We start from the raw sequence: 6,803 nt of genomic DNA, 5'->3' as shown, positions 1-6,803 counted from the left end.
TCCAGGACTGTGGCTGCTGGGGAAGAGACCCCGCTCCTTCCCAGCCCCAGCTCAGGGGCTGCTGCATCAGGGGAGAAAGGGCACATCTATTGCATTAGAAAGGTAAGACTACTGATACTAAAATACGAGTTGTGTACTTTTATTTGTAGAACAAAAAAATGTTAATTATTAATTTTTTTTATATAGTGCTTTTATCCAAAGCACTTTACAAGAGTTAGCTACTGGTACGAACAACATTCGGAAAGATCATTAAGTGGTCCACCGAGACTCTCAGCAGTTTACAAGTGGTCCACAAAAAAAAGTTTGAGAACCACTGTATTAGACATTTTTTGTTTACCTAAAATTTAAGGAACAATACCGGCCAGCCACTGTTTAGATAAAAGTGTCTAGAGGAGACATGGTAGAAAGTGTCAGCAAGGGCAGGCCCCATTATGTACCCTGCAAACTTAAAACAATTTCAACATTTTTTCTCAATTTTCCAACTAGCTCTGCTTAACAATTGAAGATCTTTTGTATTATTAGGGGCCCCAGTTTGCCTTCCCAAAACACAACTACTCCAGTTATCCTCTCTCACCCCTAGGACACCTCCCGCATCTTATCCTATTCCCTACTCACCCTGCCCGTTACCTTCAACTCCTCATCCTCACTCTTTCCTCCTGACCTGTCTCTCTGCTCTCACTTCCTACTGTGCTCCCCTCATTCCCTCTGTTCTGCTGTCTTCTCTTGCTTTTACTGTACCTTTGGCCAAAAGTAAGGGATGGTACCCTCTCATGCTTTTCTCCTTCACCCCATCCTCTCTCTGCCCCCTTGAATTCTCTTAGTATCCACTATCCCAAGAAATTTTCCAAAGCCTGCACCTGTGCTCTCTTACTAACACGGTCCCAGTTCTGCTAATCCAAAGCATTCAAAAAATTATGGGTCAAGCCGCCAAAGATCATGAGATTCATGATTTTTTTAAAGCCAGATTTTTTGTCTTCTGTTTTTCAGCCTTTACGAGGCATTCAGCTCATGTTTTTCTCCACACTGAGGCCCTGGTTCTCCACCAGGGGTACATGTACCATGGGGTTCACAGACATCTTCCAGGGGCTACTCAACTCATCTAGATCTGTGTTTCTCCACCTGTGGATTGCAGCCCCCAGGGGAGTCACAGCATGGGTTTAGAGGGATCACAAGTATTGGACTGGCATTAGGGGGTAGCAAGCAGGGCAACTGCCCAGGGTCCCATATTACAGGGGGCCCCCACAAAGCTAAATTACATGCTTCAGCCCCACCAACTGGGGATCAGGCTTCAGACAAGGCTCACAAGTGAAAAACAGGCTCAAGTATCACATTGAAATTTAAGTACAATATTTATATTCCAATCAAATATATTTTATAATTACATAGTAAAAATTAGAAAGTCAGCAATTTTTCAGTACTAGTGTGCTGTGACACTTTTGTATTTTTATGTCTGATTTTGTAAACAAGTAGTTTTTAACAGAGGTGAAGCTTGGGGTATGTAAGACAAATCAGATTCCTGAAAGGAGTACAGTAGTCTGGAAAGGTTGAGAACCACTGCTATGAGGGATAAAAATGTACTTTAAAAAAAAAATGAAAGCGGAGGTTCTTATAATCGCATGATTCCAGGAGCTAAGGCTTTAAGAAATTTAAAACAAAACATCAATAGCAAGAGACTAACAATACAATCACAAGAGTTGGCAAATATGCAGTCCCTTCACTATGGGGTGTCCCGTTCATGATGGGATATTTGTGTACCTGATTTCAAATGTAAGCTCCTGAAGACAGACATCAGGTCACTTCTAAATCATTCTCTACAAACTATTCTCCATAATAAGTAAACTGCACTTTGAAGATTATGCCAAGGGCTGCTCAGGCTTTTAATTACCTAGTTTATAGATGTGGAAAACTAGCACAAAAACAAGGAAAGTGACCTGGTGAGTCAGTGGTAGATCGGGGAATGGTACACACAAGGTCCAATTCCTTGTTCCTAATCCCATCATTTTGAGAATGAAGCCAATGAATTAAGTGCACAGCACAGACATTTACAACTAGAGCTGATCAACATTTTCTATTCAATTCTGTGATTTTTCAACAAAAGGTTAAAGCTGACAAAAAAAAAAAACAAAGAAAAAACATTGGTTCTCTATTTTTCACTGGAAAAAACATTTTAAAAATCCAAAAAAATTGCAAACTTTTTTTTAAAATGAAAATGTTTGGAATTTTTTTCACAAAACATTCTTACTTTTGACATGCTCTGTTTAGAACAACCAAGTGAAATAATCTGACTTAATGTAGCAAAACCTGCAGCGCTCACTGTTAGTCAGGGTCAAATCATGAACCAAGGCATTTTTAAAAGAATGGGTAGCCTTATTACTAACCCAAGATAATTCAGTTTCCCTCCTGTATGGGAGAGTTACAAGAGTTCACGCAATCCTTCAAACTACCTCCAAGAACCCCAGACTTTAGAGATCTGTTGGGTCCAGATTTTCACTCGTTCCACTGACAGTGATAGAAGAAAGCCCATAAATTCAGATCCAAGTCCTGATCTACATCCTTTTATGTTTTGGGGTCTCTGCCCTGGGCTTATAGGAATAACATGGGCAGAGGAAACTAATTGAGCAATACACATGCCTATTTAAAATTTCTAGTGACATGATACTCCCGCCTCTGGATAGGCTGAAAATTGCCCCTTATTTTGGCACTTGTGTGCTGGTCTCAGACAGAGCTGCGTAAAGGCAGCATAAGTGGGAAAAACACATTTTAAAACAGAAGAATGAAATGACTGTGTCACCATTCATCACTAGCTTCAGTCAGCCAGGCCAACTCTGCCAATCTGGGGGGAAATAGCTGTCAGCGGTGGGCAAATGCCAAGTCCCAAGATAGCATGCAGAGCCTACATCCAGCACCTGAGCCTTCTGATGCACACAACCGTAGACAAGTGTGGTTGGCTGAACTTTGCTCTAAGAAGATTTAGACAATGCTACAAGTGAAGGTTATTATAATTTCTTATTTGATCTTCAGCTCCCTAGGTGGTTGATGTTCTAAAATTATGTTAATGGCTAGCAGTAGCAAAAGGAGTTTTGTGATTCAACTGTAGTGTTGTGGATCCTTTGTTTTATGGCAAAGTGAAATCCAAAATTGTGATGAAAATTGTTAATGGATCCAAATGTCCCCTCCCCTCTTTTTTTTTTTTTAAATTAGTGTCTTTACCTGTCACTTTCTGCCCTTCACTTAGGTTGGAACCCTAAAAATTGGTCAGGTCAATTCCACTTTTTTTCTACTTTCAAGTTCCCTCTAATACAGGTGTGTTGAAGTTTACACCATGGCTGGGGAAAACTGAAGGTTTTTTTTTCACGCTTTAAGTTAAGCATACAGCCTTGTCCTTAAGAACATGCATAGCTTTACAGGTCCAAATTCAGGGTCAAGTTTTGGCCCAAGATATTTGCATAAACTTCCGTGGAAGTAGATAGAAGTAATGGGTGACTAGCTGAGGGAAGAATTTCATGACTTAGATCTGTTCAATAAAATATACTAAACAAATTCTAATCTCAATAAATGTTACTTGTTTTAAAATGTCAATTAAAAAATAATCTAAAATATGCTGGTAAGAGATTTTAGGGCCCAACAAAGCGGCAGTGATCTAATCTGAGACCACAAAGGTGAAACCAGTCAGAATCCAGATCAACCAACCAGTCTGTTACCATTGTCATGCTGAGCAAAAAGTAAGCTACTGCCATAGTGAAGAGTAGAGAAATGTTTTTACGTTACTGCAGTGTTAGCAATCAGAGGTGTTTAGGAGTAACAGAACAAAGGATTTTAGTAAAACAAAAACAAACGCACACACACTTACTGTTTGCATTTCAGTAGCACCTAGAAGCACTAACTGAGATGGGACCTCATGCTAGGCACTGTACATACAGTAGTAGAAGATAGATTTTACAATTTAAGCAGGCTAGACAGAGAGTGGGAGAAAAAACACTTCCTTTTACCGTTGGAGAATGGAGGGATAGAGAGATTAAGTGACCTTGCCGAGGTCACACAGGAAAGTTGTGGCAGACCTGAGAATTGAACCCGGTGTCCTGCAGCATAGTGTATTTCTTAAGCCACAAGACCTTCCTTTTTCTCATAATAGGAAGTGTTGAGGATTCATTTCTCTTTTGTCCCAGAACTACTCCCTCCTCTAAGGGAAAACATTAATCTTGCACTGTTGCAGCACGCAGAAGTTTATTGAGCATGTCTCTTTCCAAAGAAAGAGATTTGTTTTGCTGACTCAGCCTTTTCAATGCTGGGATACTGTGAAACATTTTGTGACTTGTACTAAGCAGGGGCAAGTATTGGTTCTATTCTTACATCACTGTGGAAGTGAGGTTTGCATCTACTTCCCACAGATGCAGCTTCAACCCTTATTGGGGCTCATATAGAGGAGACATGTAATAACATCAAGTCTTCAAGATAAGTAGCATAGATGTTAAGGCCAGAAAGGACCATTAGGTCATCTAGGCTGACCTCTCTGTATAACACAGCCCTGAGAATTACATGCCTTTACCCCTGTATTTGATAGGTGCTTGGCTTCCTCTAGGACAGCAAGATGACTGGTGGAGCTTCAGCACTGGAGAGTCAAAGCCACAGCCATCTAAGTGTGCTAACTGGAGTTACACTGGGGAAAAACCTCAGCTGATTCACCACTGATTCACTGTAGAAAATGGGGAAATGCAGAGAGATGGGAACCAACTTCTGCTCAGCTATAACCCAGGTTCGCCATGGAAGATTTTGAATCATTGTCAGGCTAGAGGCAGTGTGTGTTCTAATCTTATCCTTACTTTATGAAAGCCTTTGCATTACAGCTGTAGTTGCGAATGCTGGCTGTCATCTGTCATTTGACAAGCATGCTAGGACATGTCCACTATCCAGCATGCAATTAGCTTTGAGAGAGGTTGGGTGGTGGTGCTTCGGGGCCATGGTGAAAGCAGAAGCTAACACTGAGCTGCTAATCCTTTCTGTATATAACAGGGGTAACACTTCTAGTAGAGAGCTTACAGGACTGGAGCAAATACTGAGGTGCCATTAGTTTTATGGAACTATCCACAATACTTCTTCACCTGTGAAATGAGCTGGTTATTTACAGCCATCTGCTCACCCAGACCCAGGGAGCATTCTCTGTGCCTAGAGAGTCAAGCTCATCCAGGTCTCCCCTAGGTGGGGCACGTGTGCATTGTTCTCCAAGCTAGATAACTGTTCTTGTAAAGTGCATGCAGATGCATTGTTCCACCTCCAAGACATTGAACTTGCACACAAGGGGGGCAGCTTGTAATGGATCAGAGTCTGTGCAAACGCTCCCCTTTTCACTTACTGTGTTTTGAAGTCACACTGGAGGCCCTTCCAAAGCCAGCCAGACTCAGCATTCACAAGCAGCCAAAGGCCCAGCAGGGGACTTGGCAGATTATAGTGACACCACCTTGCCCATGTATTTCTTAGAAGCAATATCCAAGTAATTCTGCATTTCTCAGCTATCAGGGGATTTAAGTACAAATCCAAGCAGGGCAACAGCCTCTCCCACCCCTTGCTACACATAAGACCTGCAGGTTTTCAGAGGTGAGCGCTCATGTAATGTTTTAACCATTACAGCTTGGAGCAGAGTGCCCAAACTTGGCTAAGCCCAGGGACTTTCAGGGAAGCCTATTAGGGAAGGCAACAGCTCACAGGGAAACACTCACTAGAAAGCACTCTGCTTCTCTCCAGAGCCCTGCAGTGCCATCCTTACTGCATTCTACTGATGGATGCTTCCCGGCAAGGCAGCTTCTGAGTGAAGTAGCATCAGTTTTCACCCAGTGCAGCATCCCAGCTCAGACCAGCTACCTGATGGTGCTGAGGGCCCGAGCTCACTCCAGGGACCCTGGATGCTGACGGTCTTAAGAGGAGGAATATGCCTTCAGGGCAGTGTTAGTGAGGAAAATTCAGTTCCTGTGGCACTCTGAGGAACCCACATACCTCTATTCTGTGAGGGATGGAAAATATTAAACGGTTAACCAATAAGTATTAGTCTTACCATTAATATATTGCAGTTAACATTTAAAACAAATTGGCAGCAACCCCAACCCCCTGCTGTGTGGGGCTGGGCAGCAGCCCCAGACCCTAACCCCCATTGTGTTTACGATTAAACGGTTGACCAATTTTAATAGTTTAAACATATACTTTTAAAAACAATATTTACATCCCTAGTACTGATACACCCCACAGCATGGGTACTTTCCAAAGGAGGTAAAATGCGTGTTCCTGGGCTGTGGGGTCTTCCACTAATGACCCCAATGTCAGCTGTAGCAAGGGCCACAGATTCAAGAATTGTCCTGCACAGTCAGGCTGGACACTGCAACAGGGCGTGGGGTGAAGCCAAGAGCTACCTCTAAATTAAGACCTCATGATGTGTGTGTAGCATTGGGGGCAGGGCTAGCAACATCTCAAACTGAAGGTCCTTGACCTCTTCCAATGGGGGCATCTCCTGGCCTGAGTGACAGAGAGGAACGAATGGCTGAGCCAGCCACAGAATCCCCAGCTGCTCTCCCAGGCCCTTTGTCCCTCACTCTGCCTTCCCCACCCCTCTGGCAGTAGCAGGTGAGGTGTTCATAGCCCTGTACGCTAAAAATTAGAACAAGCTTTGGGTGCTACTGGGATGCTGTTCATGCTAAAAGGTTCTGTCCAGGTTACCGCCTTTAAGTTCAGATCACCCCAGCTGGTTACAAGTTATACATTGTATCCACACCCCAGCTCTGCCATGACAACCACATAGGCACATCCACGCCTAGCCT

This window comes from Eretmochelys imbricata, chromosome 7 (genome assembly GCF_965152235.1).
Source record: "Eretmochelys imbricata isolate rEreImb1 chromosome 7, rEreImb1.hap1, whole genome shotgun sequence".
Classification (NCBI taxonomy): Eukaryota; Metazoa; Chordata; order Testudines; family Cheloniidae; genus Eretmochelys; species Eretmochelys imbricata.
The sequence above is the reverse complement of the archived record's forward strand: the minus strand, read 5'-3'. Positions refer to the sequence as shown.